Source organism: Schistocerca gregaria, chromosome 1 (assembly GCF_023897955.1).
Source record: "Schistocerca gregaria isolate iqSchGreg1 chromosome 1, iqSchGreg1.2, whole genome shotgun sequence".
Classification (NCBI taxonomy): domain Eukaryota; kingdom Metazoa; phylum Arthropoda; class Insecta; order Orthoptera; family Acrididae; genus Schistocerca; species Schistocerca gregaria.
Window position 1 is genome coordinate 768,389,673 of NC_064920.1, and position 25,241 is coordinate 768,414,913.

The window sequence follows — 25,241 nt, forward strand, 5'->3', positions numbered from 1 at the left end:
GAAAAGACCATTCACCTTGGTGTATGGAATCAATGAGACTGGGAACGTAGTATCAGACTTTCAGAGAAACATCTTCCACACAATTCTGAAGATTACTAAAGCCGATTAGTGAGAGAATTATCGCGTAATTAGCATAACAGCTCGCGCACCCAAGTTGCTGACAAGAATAATGTACAGAAGAATGGAAAAGAAAACTGAGGGTATGTTAGAAGACGATCAGGTTGGCTTTAGCAAAGGCAAAGGTACCAAGAGACATTCCTGACATCGCAGTTGATAATGCAAGCAAGACTGAAGAAAAATCAAGACGTGTTAATAAGATTTGTTGACGTGGAAAAACCGTTCGGCAATAAAAAATAGTGCGAGATGTTCGATATTCTAAGCCATACAGAAAGGTGAGAAATATATGTTCAAGAGCCAAGGGGAAACAATAAGAGTCGGAGACCAAGAACGAAGTGCTTGGCTTAAATAGGGAGTAATACAGGGGTGTAGCCTTTTGCCCATACTACTCAATCGGTACATCAACGAAGCAATGATGGAAATAAAAGAGTGGGATTAAAATTCTAGGGGAAAGGATGTTAACGAGGAGATCCGCTGATGCTATTGATATCCTCAGTGAAAGAGAAGAAGAATTGCAGTATCCGTTGACTGGAATGAACAGTCTAATGAATAAAGAACATGGATTGACAATAAACTGAAGTAACAGGAATGAGAATACCGCGAAACATAACATCAGAATTGATGATTATGAAGAAGATGAAGTTAAGGAGTTCTTCTACATGGGCAGCGAAATAACGCATAATGGATGGAGCAAGACTAGCACCGGCAAAAAGAGCATTCCTGCCCAAGAGAAGTCTGCTGTTATTAAACGTAGGTCTTAATTTGAGGAAAAAATTTCTGACAATGTGTGTTTGGAACGTGGTTTTGTATCGCAGTGAAGCATGGACTGTGGGAAAACTGGAACAGAAGAGAGTCAAAGCGTTTGAGGTATGGTGTTAAAGAAGAATATTGAAAATTATGTGGACTTATAACATAAGAGACGAGGCGATTGTCCATAGAATCAGGGAGGAAAGGATTATATGGTAAACATTCACAAGAAAAAGGGACAGAATGTTAGGACATGTCTTAAGACATCAGGGAGTAACCTCCATGGTACTAGAGGGAGCTGCAGAGAACAAAAAGTGTACGGGAAAACAGAGATTTGAAAAAAAAAAAAAACCAATTTCAAACAAATACAAGAGTGGTTCCTTCATCAAGGTCATTTGTGGGGGAAGTCTTTTAGTGGTCAAGATTGCGGAAGGTCATGATAGCAAGTGTCAGGAGATAAAAGGTGAATTGGAAACGTGAGTGTACTTGGAGAAATTCTGCAAGCCTGCTTGGTTGTGAGACACTGGAATATGTTTGCCTGTAGATAGACTGTGAAATATTTCTGACAAGCGTCAAACTTAAGAGTTATTCAAGGTCATGGTCACAGTGAAAATGTATCAAATTACGCTAAGTTACAGCTAAATTGTAGCAATATGCCCTATTTTACAGCAATAAAGTAACAAACTGACCATTCTGGAGTAGAATGTAGTAAATTGCCTAGGTTACAGTGAAATGTGTGTGTTCTGGGACAGGTGGCACGCCTCATGAGACTGGGTGGATGGAACTGTACTCTGGCCACGGCACCTCCGGTTTCCATGAGAGCTGGGAGTGGACCCTGTTATGGTGATGTGAATTACCGTCTGCCTGCTGTCCTGGCGTCAGAGTTCACCTTCTTATCCAACAGGATGGTCTGCGCTCTAGTGCCTAGCAATATTCATAGTCCATCGGTTCGAAGGTACACACAACAAGGTTACAGACCGCTACTCCTGTTGCATGAAATTCTTTTTTGTCATCAATATTTGCAAAATTTGCGATGCTCATTATTCATCTTCACTTCATATAAATGTGTTCCACTCTCAAATTCAGAGGGTACATGTTGGTGCATATGGGGTTAAAGTGTTTTGATACATGTGGTGCTGGCTGTTGATGAGATGGACATTTCCTAGTTTAATAGCTGTCACTGGTCTCATACATTAATTATTTGTAGTGAATTTTAAAAATGTACTTTCTTTACATATTGGTTTCAGAACCTTTGTATAAGTTTTTGCCAGAGGATGAGTGGGCATATTAGGTCGTTGAATTACGTTGTATGAAAACAGAAATTTAAAGAATGCTGCTGGATGCAGTGGTACATAAACTTGGGATTCTGCACATCTGACAACATTTTAAACTTAGGACAATTTTGTATTTCCCAGCATTTTTTAATATGGAGTAATGTGTAAGTGTGCGCCTTGCATTTCCATATTTACCACAGTGTATACTAACTATGTGAGAAATGGAGAAGTCAGTAGAGTGGCTAGCTGAAGTGACATATGCATGCTTGATGGGTTGATTGGTTCACCTGTGAAGGCTATCCATTAATAGCCCCTTGTCATCGAGATCTCTATGTTAGCGCTGTGGAACTGTCTTGGCATATTCAGACTTGTGACATCATATGCTGATACTGCTGTAGCCAAGGGACTCATCGCTCTGTTATTGCTGGTTCTGCTCTGCTCAACCCCGTGCACCTCACTGGGTGTCTACAGTCTGCAGTGGAAAGGGAAGCCATTGTGAGAATGCCCACATCTGCATAAATAAATAAAATAATCCCTAGCCTATCAATGAAATAAACAGTAAAAGTGAAGTACTTGGTTTAAACTTACGGTAACTGGGATGAGGGAAATTGCTTAAACATGCTTGCTGCACCAATGAGCTACACTATTTTAAACTTAGCCTAGTGGACTCTTAGCAAAAGTGAAGAGTGACATCATAAGAGAAGGAAAAACCATTATTTCTAAATTACCTGCCATCTTAAACTTAGGATAATGTTCTGAACTTAGCGCAAAAAACCTGGAAACAATACAACCTGGGCCCATACACCTAGATACCTCCATCTTGCATTCTTAACTTAGCACAAGTGACCTGGCAACCATGCAGTCTGTATGTGTAACACCAGGTCTGCCATCTAGGGCCAGGGTAAATACAGTAAATCAAATTAACTGACAAGTATGCAGATGTACTCTAATGCCCAAGTGCACCATCTTGAAGTCCCATCTTGGATTCTGATGTCATAGTGTTGGGGTAAACCGAATAGGACAAGTGACTAGGCAAGCATGCAGGCTGTGTTACTATATCCAGGTCTGTCATCTTGGATCTTGTAATTTTGCACCATTTTATACTTAGAGCAAGGGTGCTGTGATGACAGAGGGGTGAAAGAAATTCCGATATCACAATTTGGCTGTTTTGAATTTCCCACCATTTTTGAATTTCTCAACATTATATATATGGCAATTGTCTTAGGTCCATTTGACGCTGAAGGGGGGGGGGAGGAGTGGAGTGAAAGGTGAGGGGTAGCAATCTGGCAACAATGCATGACTTATCAGGTGACATATTTGATGAAGTCATCGGAAATCTGGCAACAGTGCAGAGTGTGCTCATTGTGTCACAGCCTCACTACATTACATTTGAATGAAATATATACTATCTCATTACTCTGAAAAGCTGTATCGAAAGAACTATTTCACATATATAGTTGAATATGTTTTGCAAAAGATGTACATATCAAAACAATAGAAAAAACCTTATTAATACATAGTCATTTGTGTCAGGCTGGGGAACCTACCAGCCTTGTTGAAAGTAACAGTTCGATGAGGTGAACACAAATAGGTTACCACAAGATGAACTATGCATTGAAAACTATCTAGGTTTCTCAAATACGCATAAGTTCTTCGATGTAATCGTCAGTCCTTGTGATACTACCTTTATGATCGTTCTGTTTAATCCTAGTGAAGCCACTTTCGTGCTGGTGTCGAAGTCATCACCTATTATGTTTTATGTTCTGTAAATATTTTATGTCCTTTGTCGTTTGCAGTTATCCAGTGGTGGAAAGTTTGAATTACATATGCATCTAATGTTCAGCTTTTTTGTAAGTATTTTTACATGTTTATCGTGATAAACTTGACAAGTAATTTCTTTTCTCGTGTGTGTACATTGTTCGTTTGTTTTTGTTGATACAGTTTTCCTGTGAAGACAGCCGCTGCGACCGAAACCGGTATGAAACAAAGAATAAATTTGTTTAGTTGATGAAAAACTTCCAGTTCTTTAAATTTCCTTAGAGTTAGTGGTATCTTTTGAATCAGTTGCAATCCTATCCTGCTTCACATTTTATTGTGACTTTACGTAAGGAAGAATCTTAATGAACGTTGTAGCCAAACATAAAGATCGAGGTCATCAATCATAACAATACATAAAGTGTGAAACGTGCTTTTAGCAAATGTAATCTGAATTAACCGATCGCCAATCCAAAATAAGGAAATATCGTATTTGGTATGTAATTACCGTTTCTGCTATATACTATAACCAACGGATGGTGATTTACCTTGACAAATAGTGTGACTGAGGTACTAGCAAAAAAATCAGAGGAAAAAAATTATTACATAAATTTAAAAGAAGAGCATGATTTTGTAGTTGCAATGTTATTAAACTGAACATCCCAATTAGTATAAAGACGTCTCATAACAACCTATACCGTTACTAACGAAGCAACTTCGTTTGCGTGCAGAACCGTTATGCACAGCTACTGTATATTCTTACAAGAAAGGATAGGAACACAGCAATTGTCACATTCCAATTGGTTTTTAATTATACCAATATTTCAGTTATAAATAGCCTCCTTCAGTGCTGAAATACAAGGAAACTACGAAAGTAAAACTGATTTACACAAAACAATAAGTGAAACATCTCGTTACCCGAAGGAAACGATCCATTTTAGACAACATAACAGTTGAGTGAGCTATAATCCAACAAACTCCCAACGCTAAACGCCACCAAATGACTTTACTGGTGTAGAGACAGAAGGAAGCCGGGGTTGTTGTTTACAAAAAGTACAGAAGCCTCAGTTTGAGTCATGTTTGTTGTAAGCAAACACCCTCAGTTTCCTTCTGCCTGTACACCAATAAAATCATAATTATGTTGACACGTGTTGCTGGGAGTTTGTTTGATTATAGCTCACTCAAATGGTATGTTGACTAAATGGCTCGTTTCTGTTGGATAAAGTGGTGTTTTACTTATTGTTCTATGTAAAACAATTCTGAGGAAATCTGGATATGCAAGCATAATAAAAAACCAATGGGATTTCGACTGACTGCTGTTTTCCTATCCTTCCTTATAATGTTTCTAATTAACCTACACGTATTTTTGTACAGAACACACCGAGAAACAATTATATTGGAACCCAAGTAATAATTTCAGGTCTTGATAAAACATCGCCAAGACATACGTACATTTACGAATACTTAGTACCCTATAGGAGTCCATAGCACATGCTTGTATCAGTTTGGTAGTGCTGCACTATTTCAGTCAACAAATGAATGAAAGTGTGCAACAGCAATTGTTATTTTAACTACATTATTGCACTTGTATCAGTTGATCGAAAGCATTAAATTGAATCATTCTCTGTCAGCTAAGAACCAAGAAAAGAATAACACACTGGTGATACGACTTAGGCAAAAATTTTAAGGAAGTAAATAGCGATTAATTGCTCCCATCCCTTTATAATCGGAAGGAAGTCGCAGTGCCATTTTCTGTGATGCTGTGAGGTAGGCTGTCATAAGTCTTCTCAGTGTTGATCATTTATTGCATTTGGTGCTCGCTCACATACACATACAGTTGGGGACAATGTATATACTTTATAGTGACAACATCTTCCTAATTGTTGTGCATCTCTGGAGCTAATATACGGAGTCATTTCATTCCAGTTCCACCACAAAGGCTTTGGCGCGCATGACCGCGACATACTTTTCTCGGATGAAGTGCTGCCGTGCGTCTGATTCTCTTGAAAAGTGCATGCGTACCACGCTTATCACCTTCCCCTGAGGCACATGCTACCCCAACCTGTGTTGTCTTTCAAATATTAATTATACAATGAAAAAACCGACCTGTCTAACCTGAACAAGGTACCAGTGACAAGGTAACATTCACTGTCACGTTCTTCGAAGTAAATAATTTTACGAAGTGAAAAGTTTGACATAAATACTTGAAATTTTGACAGCCATATTGCTATTCGTTTGGTATCAGTCCTAAGAGTGATTTGATGCACCTCTTCACACTATCCTGTCCTTTGCGAATCTCTTCATATCTGTGTAACTTCTGCAACCCACATATATTGAAACATTTTTGCTATGCACCAGCCTAGGTCTCCCTCCGTAAATTTTACTCTCACGCTTCCTTCATTACTAAACTGATTATTTCTCCATGTCTTAGTATGTACCCTAGCAATAGATATCTTCCTTTAGGCAAGTTCTGTCATAAATTTCTTTGTCCCCCAGTTCGGAACAGTAGCTTCTGATTAGTGATTCGAGCCACTCATCCAATCTTCTGCACCCTTCCGTAGCGCCTCATTTAAGAAACTTCTATTGTCTTCTTCTGTGAAGAAGTCATTGTCCACATTTCACTTCGATACGAGCCTGCACTCCAAATACCTTCAGAAAAGACTTCCTAGCATTTAAACGTATAATAGATGTTGATGAATTTCTCTTTTTCGGAAATGCTTCTCCTGTCATTCTGCATTTTATATCGTCTCTACTTTGACCATCATCAATCAGTTTGCTGCCAAAATAGCAAAACTCGTCGACTGCTTTAAGTGTCTAGTTTCCTCATATAATTATCTCTGCATCGTCTGATTTAATTCAACTTGATTCCACTGCAATTGTTTTGCTTTTTTTCATATTCATTTTGTAACCTCTTTTCAAGATAATACCCATTCGGTTCAACTGCTGTTCCAATTCCTTTGCCGTCTCTGATGGGCTTACGTCAATAGCTAACCCTGGTTTCTGCTCTACTATAAACATATCGCGTCAGTATTTCGGAAACGTCACTTATTAAAGTCGTGGTTCGGTAATATTCACACCTGTGAGCAACTGGCTCTTTTGGAATTGAAATTATTGTACTATTCTTGACGTCTGAGGGTATTTAACCTATATTATGTATCTTGTCATTTTTGGCTCTCCTAAGGACCTCAGTAATTACGGGGAACTTTGGTATACTCGAAGGACATTCGATTTTGGTCTTTTAGTGCTCTGTGAAATTCTTCTTGCAATACCATACGTCTCATCTCATCTTCATTTATTTCCTCTTTCTTTTGCTATAATAATATCTTCATTTTCCATGTAAAACACTTACTTCTTCCACCTGTCAGATTTCCCTTCTTTGCTTTATTCCGGCTTGCCGCCTAAGCATTTTGGCTTCTTTAATTTTCCTATATCTCCTATATTTCCACTATTCGTGCATACGTCTATGGTCTTGCATTTGTTCATTTTTATACACTATCTGGCGGAAAGCATGTGAGCATTGTAAAGTATGTGGACATTGACATTAGTGTCCACTCTTCGCTGTTACGACAGCTTGGACTCTGCTCTGGACACTTTCAGTAAGGTGTCTGAATGTGAATGGAGGAGTGGTTAGTCCATTCTTCCTCAAGAGCCGAAACCAGAGACGGTAGTGAAGTTGCATGCTGGGTCTGGAGCGAAATCGACGTTCTAACATATCTCAGAGGTGTTACGTTGGGGCAGGTGGGGCTATGGTGAGGTAAGTCCGTTTCAGGAATGTCACTGTCCACAACCTATTGCTTCACAGATGCTGCTGTAGCTAAAAACTAAAACTAAACATATGTTTTAAATGCAGCTACTGTATAACGTTGTGTATGTTTGAGTTACGAAGTCTCTTAGCGAAGTTTTCGGTCAGTAGTCACAGGGGAGTCAGGGGTCCTTACATCGAACCGTTTAGTACCCATGACTAGGCAATGTCCAGAGATTTGTTGTTAGGTGTCATATGTAGACTGTGTAAGACCTGCTGAGTGTAGATCAAAGTGTGTCTGCCGCAGGAGCCGCCAGAGGGTAGATTCGGTGGTGCGTGGGCGTGTCAGCTGGCTTGTCACTGGAACAAGCCGCTGCTGTGCCAGCTCTGCGTAGCGGCGGGCAAGGTCTCCACCACCACCACATCCACTTCCACCTCCACCACCACCACCACCACCACCAAGACCACCACCAAGGCTCCGACAACCACCGGTGGGCCTGGTGGCGAATAGACGCCTGTAAGTTTTGGAGATACGATTTAATGAGAACAATCCTTCTATGGCACCCATAATTCTATAAGGATCACGAATCATGTGTCATTCCGCAACTGTGACTTACTGCAATATTCATTTAAAAATAAGTCTAGGAAGTTCGATTTTTTATCATACATTCATTGGTGACACTCTGTCGGAATGTGTTTCACCATAATTCTTCATCTACGTAAACTGAATAGTTGCACAAAAGAAAGTTATTAGAATTTTGCGTACGATCCACATTCGCATAACATGTAGGCACTTGTTATAATCTAATTACTGCGAATACTAAGAACAAGTTCATACAGAAATCACCCAAAAACGTTTTGCATGTTCCACTTCTCCGTGAACGTGTCTACACTTAGATTCAAAGGAGGCAAGGAATTAGAGAGCAAGTGTTATGAAACTCAAAATATAACTTTACTGCCGGCCACTGGTGGCCGTGCGGTTCTAGGCGCTTCAGTCTGGAACCGCGCGACCGCTACAGGTCGCAGGTTCGAATCCTGCCTCGGGCATGGATGTGTGTGTTGTCCTTAGGTTAGTTAGGTTTAACTAGTTCTAAGTTTTAGGTTACTGATGACCTCAGATGTTAAGTCCTATAGTGCTCAGAGCCATTTTTTTATAACTTTACTGTGAAATAACAAACAACAAGACATTAACCAAAATAAAGGCAAGCTCTTTGAATGTGCGCAAATGTGAAATAAAAACTGCTGTTGGGTCACATTCAATGCCGTAATTTTGATGTGGCAAGGATCCATAGTCATAAAATAGTCATTGAATACAATCATTGCTGTTGCGAGCGTTGCAAGTACAATATATACACTGACGAAAAAAAATCCCATTATCTAAACATACGAGGGTCGTTCAATAGGTAATGCCTCCATTTTTTTTCTCAGAACATATTTATTGTTAAGAGTCAGAATTTGGTGACAATATACATCCACATATCTTGTCCATTTCGTGTTTTTCTACATAGTTTCCATCACGTTCTATGGCCGTACGCCAACGTCGTGGAAGAGCATTTATCCCCTGATGGTAAAAGCCTTTGTCCTGTAAGCGAATCCATGTTTTCACTGCATGTCTGACACTCTCGTCATATTCAAAGTGTGTCCCCCATAGAGAATCTCTAAAAGGCCCAAGGTCGGGTTTCGACTGTAGGGTGGATGAGGCAGTGATGTCCAACCCAATTTGGCGATGTGTTCCTGTATTCTCAGACTTGTGCATGGGCGTGTATTATCCTGTTGGAGCAAGATTTCTACTATATTCGTGTCCGATTGAACATGTCAGAAACGGTTCTTGAGCTTATTCAGAGTCTTCACGTATGCCTCTGAATTGATTGTTGACACTCTTGGCAACATCCACGAGAATGACCCCATCACAATCCCAGAAGACTGTCACCATGTTTTTCCCGGCAGAGAGGGTTGTCTTGAAATTCCTTCTATTGTGGTGAATGAGGACGATGACACTCCATGGACTGCCTTTTTGTTTCCGGCGCGAAGTGGTGCTTCCAGCTTTCGTCATCCGTAACGATCCGTGAGAGAAAGGTGTCTCCGTCGAAACGCTCCAACAATTCAGATAAAACTTCCTTTCTGTGAATATTGTGGTCTGCTGTGAACATTCGTGGAACCCATCGTGAGCACCTCTTCGAATATCCGAAAGTCTCGATCATTGCAAACGCACTGCCAATGCTGACCGACAACTGTAGAGCCAATTGTCGAGTTGTGATGCGCCGGTCGGCACGAATAACGGCATCCGCCCGATCCAGAATGTCTGGAGCAGTGACTGTGACAGGACGTCCCGAGTGTGGCTGATCATGGAACTCTGTTTCTGTATTTTCTGAAGCTGTAACTTTCTTTACTCGGCGCCCAACTGTAATCCTATAAACTGCTGCATCGTCATACACTGCGCACAAACCTTTATGGATGTTCACCATGGTTTCTTTTTCTGCACACAATAATTCAATAACATACTGCTTGTAACGTGAATTGTATGTAGATGCCATTTTGACGCTATAATACGGCTCTGATATCTGCCAGAACGCATCGAAGCTTCACCAGCGCACAGAACAAACATCAGATGTGAAGCAGCAACAAGGAAGTTTGTATGTATATTAATGGTTTTTTAAAGAATGTGGGACATTACTTATTGAACGACACTCGTAATTAATGTAGAGAATCGAAATTTTGGGAGTATTTTTGTTTAGGTAACATACTTAAGTGATTAACGTTGCAAGATTTCAGGTTGCAGTAGGCGCGAGAAAATCCATTGAAAATTTGAAATGCTGATACATTAATAACCGACGTAACTGCCATAATGTTGAATGCAAGCACACAAACGTGCATGCATTGTGTTGTACAGACGCTGGATCTCAATTTCTGGGATGGAGTTCCATGCAAGTTGCATTTGGTCGGTCAACATAGTGGCGATTAATGCTGGTTTTGCATGACGCTGGAGTTGTCGTCCGATGACGCCCAAAGTGTGCTCGGTTGTAGACAGATCTGGTGATCGAAAAGGCCAAAGAAACATGTCTACACTTCGTAAAGCATGCTGGTTTGCAACTACGGTATGTGAGCGAGTGTTATCCAATGGAAAACCCCTTCTGAAATGCTTTTCATGAATGGTAGCCGGCCCCTATGGCCGAGCGGTTCTAGGCGCTTCCGTCCGGAACCACGAGGCTGCTACAGTCGCAGGTTCTAATCCTGCATGGGCATGGATGTGTGTGATGTCCTTAGGTTAGTTAGGTTTAAGTAGAGTTTAGGGGACTGATGACCTGAGGTGTTAAGTCCCATAGAGCTTAGAGCCATTTGAATGGTAGCATAACAGGTCGATCAGCAGACTAACGTACAAATTTGCAGTCAGGCTGCGTGGGAGAAACACGACAGTGTTCTAGCTGTCATACGAAATCACACCGCAGACCATAACTTCAGGTGTAGTTTCAATGTGTCTAGCACACTACCAGTTGGTTGCAGGCCCTCAACTGGTTTCCTTCCAACCAACACAGTCATGTCACTGTCACCGAGGCAGTGAAACACAAAAGACTTCCACGATGCCCTCAACGAGCTACAGCTTGACACCATTGAAGTCGTTAATGTCGTTGGTGTCAGTGGAATGCACACTACAGCCGGCTGGCTCAGAGTTTTTCTTGAAGTAACCGATTTGTAACAGTTCTCTGGTGGTGCCAATTGCTGCTCAAATTGCTGCTGTAGGTGGAGTTAGATGCGCCAGAGCCATACACCGAACACGATAGTGTTCCCTCTCGGTGGTGTCATATGGCCGCCCGGAGCCCTGTTTTCTCACGACCGTACATTGCCGTGACCACCGTTGCCAGCAGTCATGTACAGTGGCTACATTGCTACCAAATCTCTCTGCAGTATCACTAAAGGAACGTGCAGCTTCTCGAAGCCCTGTTACACGACCTTGTTCAGACTCAGTGAGCTATCGATAACGTCGTCTTTGTCGCCTTACAGGCATCCTTGAGCAACATCAACATACCACGTCCAATCTAACACTCACGACTGTTATAGCGTGCATTTAAAGCAAACCTGCGTCCTTATAGTGGGGATACTAGCGCCACTCTTACGCGACTGGCGCGAAATATGAATAGACATCATCTATCAGATGTAGGAACACCCATTCTTAGTGTTGCAACTTTTTCCCGTCAGTTTATTATTTTCGACGGCCATAAGCTTGGATCGTCTTTGGCATGCTGTCTATAATACGGTCGGGGCGCTGATGCTCAAACCACTTATCACAGCAAGCCTTCTGTGCCCAACCAATGCGTGGCGAGTGTTCCTTCTAGGACGCACTGCAAGTTTCAACTGGACCCAAGGAACCTCAGTCTAGTTCATGTCTGCAGATACCACAGATCGTCCCATTAAATTGCTTCCTGCCTCCTGGAGGAACGTTTTTATGTAGTGAGCATTGGTCGCTCATACACTCCTGGAAATTGAAATAAGAACACCGTGAATTTATTGTCCCAGGAAGGCGAAACTTTATTGACACATTCCTGGGGTCAGATACATCACATGATCACACTGACAGAACCACAGGCACATAGACACAGGCAACAGAGCATGCACAATGTCGGCACTAGTACAGTGTATATCCACCTTTCGCAGCAATGCAGGCTGCTATTCTCCCATGGAGACGATCGTAGAGATGCTGGATGTAGTCCTGTGGAACGACTTGCCATGCCATTTCCACCTGGCGCCTCAGTTGGACCAGCGTTCGTGCTGGACGTGCAGACCGCGTGAGACGACGCTTCATCCAGTCCCAAACATGCTCAATGGGGGACAGATCCGGAGATCTTGCTGGCCAGGGTAGTTGACTGACACCTTCTAGAGCACGTTGGGTGGCACGGCATACATGCGGACGTGCATTGTCCTGTTGGAACAGCAAGTTCACTTGCCGGTCTAGGAATGGTAGAACGATGGGTTCGATGACGGTTTGGATGTACCGTGCACTATTCAGTGTCCCCTCGACAATCACCAGAGGTGTACGGCCAGTGTAGGAGATCGCTCCCCACACCATGATGCCGGGTGTTGGCCCTGTGTGCCTCGGTCGTATGCAGTCCTGATTGTGGCGCTCACCTGCACGGCGCCAAACACGCATACGACCATCATTGGCACCAAGGCAGACGCGACTCTCATCGCTGAAGACGACACGTCTCCATTCGTCCCTCCATTCACGCCTGTCGCGAAACCACTGGAGGCGGGCTGCACGATGTTGGGGCGTGAGCGGAAGACGGCCTAACGGTGTGCGGGACCGTAGCCCAGCTTCATGGAGACGGTTGCGAATGGTCCTCGCCGATACCCCAGGAGCAACAGTGTCCGTAATTTGCTGGGAAGTGGCGGTGCGGTCCCCTACGGCACTGCGTAGGATCCTACGGTCTGAGCGTGCATCCGTGCGTCGCTGCGGTCCGGTCCCAGGTCGACGGGCACGTGCACCTTCCGCCGACCACTGGCGACAACATCGATGTACTGTGTACACCTCACGCCCCACGTGTTGAGCAATTCGGCGGTACGTCCACCCGGCCTCCCGCATGCCCACTATACGGCCTCGCTCAAAGTCCGTCAACTGCACATACGGTTCACGTCCACGCTGTCGCGGCATGCTACCAGTGTTAAAGACTGCGATGGAGCTCCGTATGCCACGGCAAACTGGCTGACACTGACGGCGGCGGTGCACAAATGCTGCGCAGCTAGCGCCATTCGACGGCCAACACCGCGGTTCCTGGTGTGTCCGCTGTGCCGTGCGTGTGATCATTGCTTGTACAGCCCTCTCGCAGTGTCCGGAGCAAGTATGGTGGGTCTGACACACCGGTGTCAATGTGTTCTTTTTTCCATTTCCAGGAGTGTATGTTATCGTCTTGGAAGGAGAACCCTTTGACGAAATTCTGACTACACTGCTGGACAATAGATGCAAGAACTCTGCCTTGATAGTGTACGGGTCTGAAATTAACCTCTGTAGCGCTGAGAGGCTACGACATCCGCACATTATGCAGTCTCAGCACGTGGCTGACGTATCTCGTTGCTGAGCATTTGTGGCTCTGCTGTGCAGTGGATGTCGACTGCTCTGATCTCTTCTCCTACGACTGTCACAGGGGTCAGACAAGTCCCGCAATCAACAGTGAAAAGAACCCAACGCCATTGATCTCATGTTTCATTCTATGTGTTCCTTTCCAACCGTCACCACCATAGTGGGTGGGGGAGTGCGGTTTGTAATGTTGTAATCGATGCCTAGACGCGACATTCATTGTGTGGAAGGTGTTTCGTGCCGTCTGTCGAGATAGCCCTCCCAGTTGCCGCCGAAAACGAAGCGCGCAGTTCTGTTGTATCCTTTTCGAGGAACTTAAAACTATGCTTTGTAGATAGCTGTCATCAGCTTGTGTCGCTGACTGATGGTGACCACTAATAGGCAAATAATTAGTGTTTAATGTTTCATGCTAGCGGTTTAAAATTCGAATGACGTCGCTGCGGTGAACGACTATTCGGCGGGCAGCTTCCGGTGTTGACAATTCTTCTTGCTGAATTGTGCAAGGCGGGCAACGTGTAAGCTGGAAATTACCTTTCGAGGAACATTAACAGACTGGACATTGTACACGCATCGCATTATCCCATTCTTGGTTGGAGACATAGCGAGCTCTTCTGAAGTATACTGAGAATCAACGATTACGTTCCTCTTCACTAGACAGGGGACTGTCCTTAACAATTTCCTGTGTCAAAATAGTATTGAGAAAGAGGTTTCCGATCAAATGAACACAAAGTATACAAGTCATGCAGATGAATTCTTTTTCGATCAGATTCTGTGATGACATCTACGGTCAACAAATCATCTGCATAAAGTGGCGAAGAAGTTTTGAAGGTATAACGTTAGTCGAAGAATTTTACTGTTGCGCACTTTTAAATCATTCTCAACTATTGTCAGATTCACGAGGAGGCAGTATAAAGAGTTTCACTTATGGTTTAAAAACCACTACTTCTTCGAACACTGGAATGGATATTTGACAAAACATTTCTTCAGTGAATAAATATGTGAGCTTATTGTAGTATTCTGAAAAGAAGCACACCAGATATGAACATCTGAATCGTGCTAATAAATCTCTTCACTTTCTTTGTGCAACGAATCCTTTTTTGCTTTTTTAGGTGAAGATTTACACTGAAGTATCGTAACTCAGGAGTGTAGTGAATACTGAGCTACCGGTTTATGTGTTTTCAAAACGAATTTATGGCAGTGATAGTTGTCCCTAATTGATTAAGGAGAGTTACTTTATGATTATTTTTAGTATATATGTATATATATGTATATATGTATGTTACTGCACAATTGTTGATCATAGTAAATATGAGACATTTGGTAAAGTTAGCTTGCAAATGTGATAAACTTGAGGTTGAGATAAGCTGTACCAGTGCTCTGGCGACAGCATTCTCCTTCAAGGTAGCACATTTTTCGGCTATTGTTCCAAAGTTTCACCTTAAACTTTGATAAATACTATGTCTTTGTTGTTTTTTTATATTGGTCAACAAAATTTTTCTGCCAAAGAATGTGTAAGGTGTTCTTTGTTAAGCAGTGGGCGCTGTATTCAAAAATGAAATCAGTTTTTGGCTGTTGGGGTCAGTTTTCTTCTGAGACGCTACTCTCTGTCTACACATAAAATTGAAAACGCTACATGTTATTTATCATACTGGGGCTTAACTTAAATATTTTGCAGACTTAATAAGTGAAAAATAATTGAAATATTTGCAAAGGACTACCACACCTGACTCTTAATTCAGAAACCTAACTCCACAAAATGAAAGTGGTTTGGCAGCACTGCTTGAGCATGCAGAGCCATATTTTATGTTGCCATTTCCATCTGAGCAGTGAGAGTTCTGTCAATCATTGAAAGACACTGCTTGTTCTTCTAAGTTCGTGAAGGTTTTTGGTTTATGTTTTGCGTTAGTTGATAAGAAGAAAGACCACATATCTGTGTAAACTGTGCAAATTATTTTTTGTTATATTTCTGAAGAGTTAATTCTGAAACAGCAAAACGGGAAACATGGACTCTTTTAAAGAAGTATTACGAGCTTTATTTCTGGTGTAACTTTAGTGATCAGAACACGAATTGGGCCTCCCAAGTATGCTGTCCGTCCTGCTCTACACTTATGACAGGCGGGTTAAGAGGATCACGTCACATATCCTCTGTCGCCCCCATGATAGGAGCTAACTAACGGATCACACAAAAGACTGTTATTTTCGTCTGGCAAACATAGATGGAATAACCTCGTAAAGAAGGGAAACCATGCAACATCTTAATTTATCATCTCCTCTAAGGTCTGCAAGTCATCAAGTCATAGCGAAGAACTACCGAAACCAACGCCTCCTGAGGATGTGACTGAGTGAAGAAGAACAGAGTGACTAATCGCAGAAGAAAGCGAAGGAGATATGTACGCCAACTCAACATTTCAAGGCCACTGTGAACCGCACTTTTTGTCTCAAGAGGATCTCATCGATCTTGTTAGTGATTTAAATTTTTTGAAGCAAAATGAAAGTTAATGATTATCGTGACCACCATATTGTTTTTTCTGTACATTTTTTTGGGAAAATTGAATGGTTTTTGTACTGATATCGAATCTGTTATGGAAATTCTTGACCATGATATCAGCGTAAATGAGCTGCGCCTATTCATAGATTGCAATAATGTCAGCCTGAAAACAGTGCTTCGTTCTGTTCTGAACGGTCATGCAATTAATTTTAATGAGACATATGGGAGCTTTAAACTACTAATCACATTTATCCCGTATGAGAAAAACAAATGACATGCATGCATGTAGACATCAGAAGATAATGGCAAATTCTTTAAGGTATGCAGCTCGGGTACACAAACCACTGCAGCTTTCTATGCAAGTGAGACAAGAGAGACAGAAAAAAACATTATCATTGGAAAAAATGATCTGTTCGGAATGAATGACCATCTGGACAGGAGAACGTGGTGAAGACTCCTCTCGTCTACCCTATCTACCTCTGCTACACATTAAATGCGGTCTCGCCAACAACTTGTGAGAACCATGGAGAGAACTTTAGGCGAATTTAGGTATTTTCGATATCAGTTTCCAAGAAGTAGTGAAGCAAATATAAAGGAAGACATTGTCCCCACTGCTCTTCAGTTGTCTACCACAAAAGGTAACCAGAGAATAAAACATAAGAAACAGAAGAAGAAGGAATTTAAAAAATTACGAATGGGGTGAAAAGGAGATATTCTGAGTCTTAGCTGTTTGGCTTTGGCAGACGATCTTAACTTATCTGAATCTATAGACGATGCAGCAATGCAGAAAAATGTCCTACAAGAGACAGCTTCAAAAGCAGACCTATGTGTATGTTTTGAAAGAAACCAGGATATATGACAGATGCTAAGGAGGCACAGGAATAGATGGAAACTGATTATGGAAGAATGAAAAAGACCACATAATTTAAATATCTAAGTGAAATGATTCAATCAAATGCTTTTCAACTAACAACTAACATGTAAAACAAGAAATATACAGGGTCTTACAAAAAGGTACGGCCAAACTTTCAGGAAACATTCCTCACACACAAAGAATGAAATTATGTTATGTGGACAAGTGTCCGGAAACGCTTACTTTCCATGTTAGAGCTCTTTTTAAATCACATTAATCATGGAATGGAAACACACATCAACAGAACGTACCAGCGTGACTTGAAACACTTTGTTACAGGAAATGTTCAAAATGTCCTCCGTTAGCGAGGATACATGCATCCAACCTCCGTCGCATGGAATCCCTGGTGCGCTGATGCAGCCCTGGAGAATGGCGTATTGTATCACAGCCGTCCACAATACGAGCACGAAGAGTCTCTACATTTGGTACCGGGGTTGCGTAGACAAGAGCTTTCAAATGCCCCCATAAATGAAAGAGGGTTGAGGTCAGGAGAGCGTGGAGGCCATGGAATTGGTCCGCCTCTACCAATCCATCGGTCACCGAATCTGTTGCTGAGAAGCGTACGAACACTTCGACTGAAATATGCAGGAGTTCCATCGCGCATGAACCACATGTTGTGTCGTACTTGTAAAGGCACATGTTCTAGCAGCACAGGTAGAGTATCCCGTATGAAATCATGATAACGTGCTCCACTGAGCAGTACATACTGACGAAACTAAAATGAGCTCTAACATGGAAATTAAGCGTTTTCGGACACATGTTCACATAACATCTTTTCTTTATTTGTGTGTGAGGAATGTTTCCTGAAAGTTTGACCGTACCTTTTTGTAACACCCTGTATTTCCATTAAGGCAAAACTGCGGCACTACAACAGTCATTAAACCAGAATGTCTTTATGCTTCATAATGCTTTTTGTTAAATACAGCTAAACAATTAGGTGAAACAGAAAAGAAGGAAAGAAAATGATCAGGAAAGTCTTGGGACCAAAATATGAGAAAGGTAAATGGAAATACAGAAATAATAAAGAAGTTTAGGGAAACAAAGACCTAGTATCAGACACAATGGGGAAGAGTAGAGTTGTATTCTATGAACACTTAAGCAGACTAGATGAAAAGAGGATGACGAAAAGCATTTTTAACTTATTGACGGAAAGCCAAAAAATCAATGATGTAGATGGAAGAAGTTAAAGCAAACTTGAGAGAAACAGAAATAACGGAGGAAGAAATAGGGGACAGGAAAAAGCTCAGAGCAAAAGTAAAAAGTTTCAAGAGGTTCCAAAAGGAAACAAAGAAAAAGGTAGGGCTTTGTGGACAGAAGAAAGAAGAGAAAAACACAGGGAAAGAATAAGAATGCATAGCTTCTAGAAGGAAAGAAAGAAAGACGAGGAAAAGGAAGACATTAGTTATTTCAGGTGGTTCTCAGTAGGCCAAACCAATAAAAAACAGAAACGAATATTTTTAGAACCACACATTAAGAAATTAAAGTCAGGTGAAGATTTCCTTGATTTACTGAGTGATGTTGAAAGAATGGCATGGCTGTCGTTCACTAGTACCTACAAATAGTTTTTAGCCAACCATGAGGCAGAGAACTATCGTGATGTACAGCTACTACTGAGGTCATACCATGTTATCGGATGTAACACGTTACTTAAATTACATTTTTTGAATGGATCTTTGAACATTTTATTGGATAACCCCGAACACAGAGAACGGTTCCAACAGATAATTTCTCAAATAGAGAAATGGCAAATGGCAATGGCAAATGGAGTGCCATGATAATGAGCGACTACTGTTGATCCTTACGAAGCGATGTTGCTGAGGCGAAGTATCGTAGAAAATTGGGAAGAAATATTTTAAAGGGTGATTCTTCACTCTAATGCTACTGATTTCTTTGATTCTTTGTATACTGACGGGTTTCTTTGCTATTTGCGTTTGGAAGTATTGTTGTGAAAGCGTGTAATTTTGCCAGACACATACGCTGATGAACCAAACACTTATGACCACTGCCCACCACTAGACTGGACACCGCCTTGTGGGATTGAGGGCACGTTTCGTTCTAAGGAAAAGATATAAACGGAGCATAAACGATTGGATAATGATTTTAGCGTCGATAGGGGCAGGTAGTATAGAAATCCAGTGAGACAAGCGCATTATCATAGCTAAGACAAACACGAAGCCCACACCTATCATCACAGTAAAAGTTTACATACCAATTAGCTCCGCAGATAATGAAGAGATTGAATAAATGTATGATGAAATAAAAGAAATTATTCAGGCAGTGAAAAAAAGAGGCGAAAATTTAATTGTAATGGGGGACTGGAATTCTATAATAGGAAATGGAAGGTAAGGGAAAATCGTAGGTGAATATGGACTTGGGGGAAAGGAATGAATGAGGAAGCTGCCTCGTAGAATTTTGCACAGGGCATAATTTAATTATACCTGTCACTTTGTTGAAGAATCTTGGAAGAAGGTTGTGTAGATGGAAGGGAGCTGGAGATACCGGAAGATTTCAGATTTGCTATACAGTGATAAGACAGAGATTTCGGAACCAGATTTTAAATTGTGAGGTATTTCCAGGGGAAGATGTGGACTCTGATCAAAGTTTGTTGGTGATGAACTGTAGATTAAAACCGAAGAAATTACAAAAATATAGGAAATTAAGGAGATGAGACCTGGATACGTTGAAAGGACCAACGGTTATGGAGAGTTTCAGAGAGAGTACTAGGCAACGGTTAACTTGAACAGGGGAAAGCAATAGACTAGAAGAGGAATGGGTAGTTTTAAGGGACGAAATAGTGAAGGCGGCACAGGATGAAGCAGGTAAAAAGACAAGGCTTTTTAGAAATCCTTGCATAACATAGCAGGAATTTAATTGCCGAAAGGAGAAAATATAAAAATGATGCAAATGAAGCAGGCAAAAGGGGATAACAACGTCTAAAAATGTGATTGATAGGAAGTGCAAAATAGCTAAACAGGAATGGCTAGAAGGCAAGACAAATGTAAGGATTTAGAAGCATATTTCACTACGGGAAAGACAGATACCGTCTACAGGGAAATTAAAGAAGCCTTTGGAGGAAACCGAAGCGGAAACCGAAGCAGCTGTATGACTATCAAGAGCTCAAATAGAAAACGAGTTCTATCCAAGGAAGGGAATGGTGGAAGGTGAAAGGAGTACATACACACTCTATACAAGGAAGATGAACTTAAAGGCAATTTTACGGAGATGGAAGAGGACGCAGCTGAAGATAAGGTGGAGATATGATACTGCGAGAAGTATATGACGGAGCTCTGAAAGACCTAAGTCGGAACAAGTCTCCGGGAGTAGACGTCATTCCGTCGGAACTACTAACAGTCTTCGGAGTGCCAGCCAAGACAGATCCCTTCCATCTGGTGAGCAAGATGTATGAGGCAGGAGAAATACCCTCAGACTTCAGCAAAATGTGATAATTCCAACTGCAAGAAAAAAAAGCAGTTTCTGACAGGTGTTAAAATTATCGAAATATCACTTTAATAAGTCATGGTTGCGAAATACTAACACGAATTCCATCCAGAAGAATGGAAAAACTGGTAGCAGCCAACCTCAGGGAAGATCTCTTTGGATTCCGGAGAAAGAAGAAACACGCGAGGCAATAGTGACCCTATTACTTCTCTTAGAAGTTTATAGAATTTAGAAGTTCATAGAATTTGTAGATTTGGAGAAAGATTTTGACAATGTTAACGGGAATACTCTCTCTGAAATTCTGAAGGTAGTAGGCATAAAATACAGGGAGCGAATGGCTGTTTACAACTTGTACAGAAACCAGACGGCAGTTATAAAGAGTCGAGGGACATGGAAGGGGAGCACTGATTGAGAAAGGAATGAGACAAGATCGTAGCCTATTCCAGATGTTTTACAATATGTTCATTGAGCAAGCAGCTAAAGAGACCATAGGAAAATCTGAAACAGGAATCAAAGTTCAGGGACAGGAAATAAAAACTTCGAGGTTTCCCATGATATTGTAGTTCTGTCAGAGACACAGAGAGAAGAGCAGTTGATCAGAAAGGACAGTGACTTGATGGGAGGATAAAGGATATACATCAACAAACGAGGACAATAGAATGTAACTGGATTAAATCAGGTGATGCTGAAGAAATTAGATTAGGAAACGAGACAGTTAAAGTAGTAGATGAGTTTTATTATTTCGGCAGCCAAAATAGCTGATGATGGCCGAAGTAGAGAGGATATGAAATGGAGACTGGCAATGGCAAGGAATGGCAAGGAAAGTGTTTCTGAAGAAAAGAAATTTGTTAACATCAAATATAGATTTAAGTGTTGGAAGTCTTTTCTGCAGGTATTTGTTTCGTGTGTAGCTATTTAAGTTTGTGAAATATGTACGACAAACGGTTTAGACAAGGAGAGAATAGCAGCTTTTGAAATGTGGTGCTACGGAAGAATGCTAACGATTACGTAACTAATAAGCTGCTACTGCATAGAATTAGGAAGACAAGAAATTTGTGGCACAGCTTGACTAGAAGAAGGAATCGGTTTTTAGAACAAATTCTGAGACTTTAAGGAATCACCAATGTAATTTTGAAGGAAAGTATGTGTGTGTAGGAAGGGGGGGGGGTGGAGGTAAAAATTGCAGAGGGAGACCAAGCAACGAATACAATAGGCATATTCAGGAGGATGTGCGTTGCAGTAGTTATTCGGAGATGAACAGACTTGTACAGGATAGAGTAGCTGGGAGAGCTGCATCAAACCAGTCTTCGGTCTGAAGACTACAACAACAACAATAGCAACAAAACCAACGAGAACAAGCGATTTTGACAAAGGGAATGTTGTAATGCCTCGGAGTCCGAGAAACGAACACCTCAGAAAAGGCGAAGATGGTCGGTTGGGCGCGTGCAGCTGTCATGAGCGTCTATGTAAAGTTATTGAAGGGCCTGCGAAACCACGAGCAGACAACAAGGCACTGGCGGCAACGCCTTATCAGAGAATGTCAAAGTAAGAGGCTTGCTTACTCTATACATCAGAACAGACAGTGATCTGTGGCAGACCTAACGATTGAGTGCAAAGCTGGTGCAAGCACAAGTTTTTCGGAGAACACCATTCAAAACACATTGTTGAACTCGGGCACATTGGATTCAGTTTCCATGAACGTGTGCTAGTAATTGAAGCCATCATGGTATATGTGGACTACGTGAATATTATTGCAGGCGACCTGCATCCTCTCACGATTGATGTCTTCCCCAACGCTGGTGGGTAAGTGTTCTTGTAACAAGTTTCGAATCGTGCTACAGTGGCTTGAGAAGCATAATAATGAACTCAATGCTATCTTGGCCACTACATTCGTTTGATTTGAACTCGATGGAACACATCTGTGAGGCTAAGGGGTGCCAGCTCAGCATGTGTAAACAAGCGGGCTATAATTTCTGTGAATTTCGTAACCTGTGCATATACATCTGGCGCTACGTACATCCGGAAACCCACCAACGATTTGTCTAATATACTCCGTTCCAAAGGTGAACCAACACATTGTTAACCAGGTGAACAACATACACAGACAGAAAAAGGAGGCAAGACCAAGGAATGAGGTTTTCACTCTGCAGCTGAGTGTGCGCTGATATGAAACTTCCTGGCAGATTAAAACTGTGTGCCGGACCGAGACTTGAATTCGGGACCTCTACCTTTCGCGGGAAAGTGCTCTACCATCTTTCTCTCTTTTTTTCTTCGTTGTTTATCGCTGTGTTTGGTTGTTGCGGACGTCACATGAAGCCCGTTCAAGTTCGTTTGTTGTTCCTTCCACTCAGCTTTTTATTACAGAAGCCAACCGGCTCTCTGACCGAACACGCTGAGGTACCGTGCCGGCAATAAGACATCCATGCAAGTTGATCGTTGATTCCTTGCCTCAGTTTTTTTATTACAGAGAGCACACAGCCCTCTGACCGAACACGCTGAGCTACCGGCCCGGCACCATCTGAGCTACCCAAGTACGACTCACGCCGCGTCCTCACAGCTTTATCAAGGGGTTGCGCGAAGTAAACGAAAGTTGGCAGGCGTGTTTCTACATCTGAAAGTTGATGGCTATTGAAATTTCACCCGAGTCGCATTAAGACGCAAATCAGGTTTGCTTTAAAAATGCACTGTAACATACTTAGTCATCTTTGAGACTGAACTTTAGTCGAGAATGCCTTTAAGGCGACAAAGAAACCATTATCAACATTTCTTTGAGTTTGAACGAGATCGTATAAAAGGTCTACGAGAAGCTGCGTGTTTCTTCTGCGATACTGTAGAAACAATTGACAGGAATGTATCCACTGTACATGATTGCTGGCAGCGGTGGTTACTAGTAAGTAGGGTCGCAAGACGACTGGGCTCCGGACGTCCACGTTGCACTACCGAGAGGGAAGACAATCGTGTTTGGAGTGTCGCTAAGGCGCATCGTCCTGCATCTGTAGCAGTAATTTGATCTGCAGTTGGTACCACAGTTACTTCAAGGACAGCTCCGAGCCAGATGCCCTCTAGCGCAAACCACTACCATTTGTGACTTCAGTGGTGCAGGGTGGAGGTCTGTTCTGATTTATTTTTAAATCCGGTTCTGCGTCGGTGCTAGTATAGTCATGTGTTAGTTAGAATGAGGCCAGCTGAGGGCCTGCAGCTAACCTGGCAGCTTGCTAGGTGCCCTTAATCTACACCTAGAGTTACGGCGTGGGGTGCGATTTCGTATGACAGCTGGAGCACTGGCATGGTTATTTCACGCACTTTCACTGCAAATTTGTACGTTAGTCTGGTGATTCAACCTATTGTGCTGCCATTCATGAACAGCGCTCCAGGGGATGTTTTCCAAGAGGATAACGCTCGCCCTTATACCGCTGTTGTAACTCAACATGCTCTACACAATATTGACATGTCCCTTGGCTTGCTTTGGCCTGTTCGATCACCAGATCTGTTTCCAATCGAGCACATATGGGACACCAGAGAACGATAATTCCAGCGTCATTCACAACCAGCAAAACTGACATCCGTCATCTCTACAACATACTTCATGCACATTTGCAAGCTTGTATTCAATATTCTGGCGATTACATAGTTTATTAATTTATCAGCATTTCATGTGTGCAATGGCTTATTTCTCGCTTACATTAACTTGTGGTCTTGCAACGTTAATCACTTAAATATTTTACCTAGACAAATCTATTCACGTTACTTCATACCTCTTCATTAATTACTTTTTGTGTTACGATTTTTTCCGTCAGTGTATTTTGGCAATTGTAAACATTTACAATCATTCTTACACGTAAACAGAGTCACTCAGAAATTCTGAAATTAGATGGGAATTGAGTAGCGAATCATCTTGCAAAAGCAGATTGTATTGTTCTTGTAACTGAAACTTTTTTCTTTGTTGTCCAGTGTTATCAACCACTATCGAATGCTGTTACGAAGGACATACACTACTGCATTGGCACTCATCGTTGTTTCTGTTCATCTGTGCATAAAACATTAATCGTATGATTTCTGTGTAGCCAAAATGAATGACACCGGCATATTAAGGGCGCTTCCTGCACCAGCTGCAGCTCCTGATCATCCGAAGGGACTGCAATTCCACGGGGTCTCTGCTAAGTCCGGACTGCGCAGCTCCACGGCCTCAACCTCAACAGCACCAAGCGAAATGTGACGAAGCAGCTCTCCTAGACCTACAATTAACGTGGCTCGTTTCCGGAGAAACCAGTGTTAAATAATCCCTCAGATAAGAGTCATAAACATCCAATGAAATGAAGGCTTGCTTCGTTCCGTGTGTCGTTATTGTAGACACATTCCAATGATTTGTCTCTTTTTATGGTAGCCATTATACTTATGTGTTCATTTATTTTATTTTCGTCTTCTTTTGATGTTTTTGCTTCTCTACTATGCTTTCTTTGTATTTACACAATACAGTATAACTGATGTAAGAAGTGAAATTATTAGCTTATTTAGTAGATATTGCTTGTTTGTGTGAATATTTATGAACTTGTCAAGTAACAGTGATTGGAAGACAACTTTCGATAAAAGAAGGAAAAGGGGAAATAAGAGATGCAGTTTTGTTAACAGCATCGCTAATAACCTGTAAAGCTTATACTTGCTGTTAAAGCTAATCTTCTACCGAAATAAGTATGACTAAA

At 41.8% G+C, this 25,241-nt stretch overlaps 1 long non-coding RNA gene across 1 annotated transcript in view; it reads left to right on the forward strand.

The window, feature by feature from the left end:
- LOC126304755 (uncharacterized) overlaps positions 1-24,924 on the forward strand; it is a 36,042-nt gene extending 11,118 nt beyond the window's left edge. Inside the window, exons 2-3 of the long non-coding RNA XR_007553190.1 lie at positions 7,943-8,152; positions 24,606-24,924. This is a non-coding gene — a long non-coding RNA (uncharacterized LOC126304755). The remainder of the gene's footprint in view (positions 1-7,942; positions 8,153-24,605) is intronic.
- Positions 24,925-25,241: the final 317 nt, after the last annotated feature.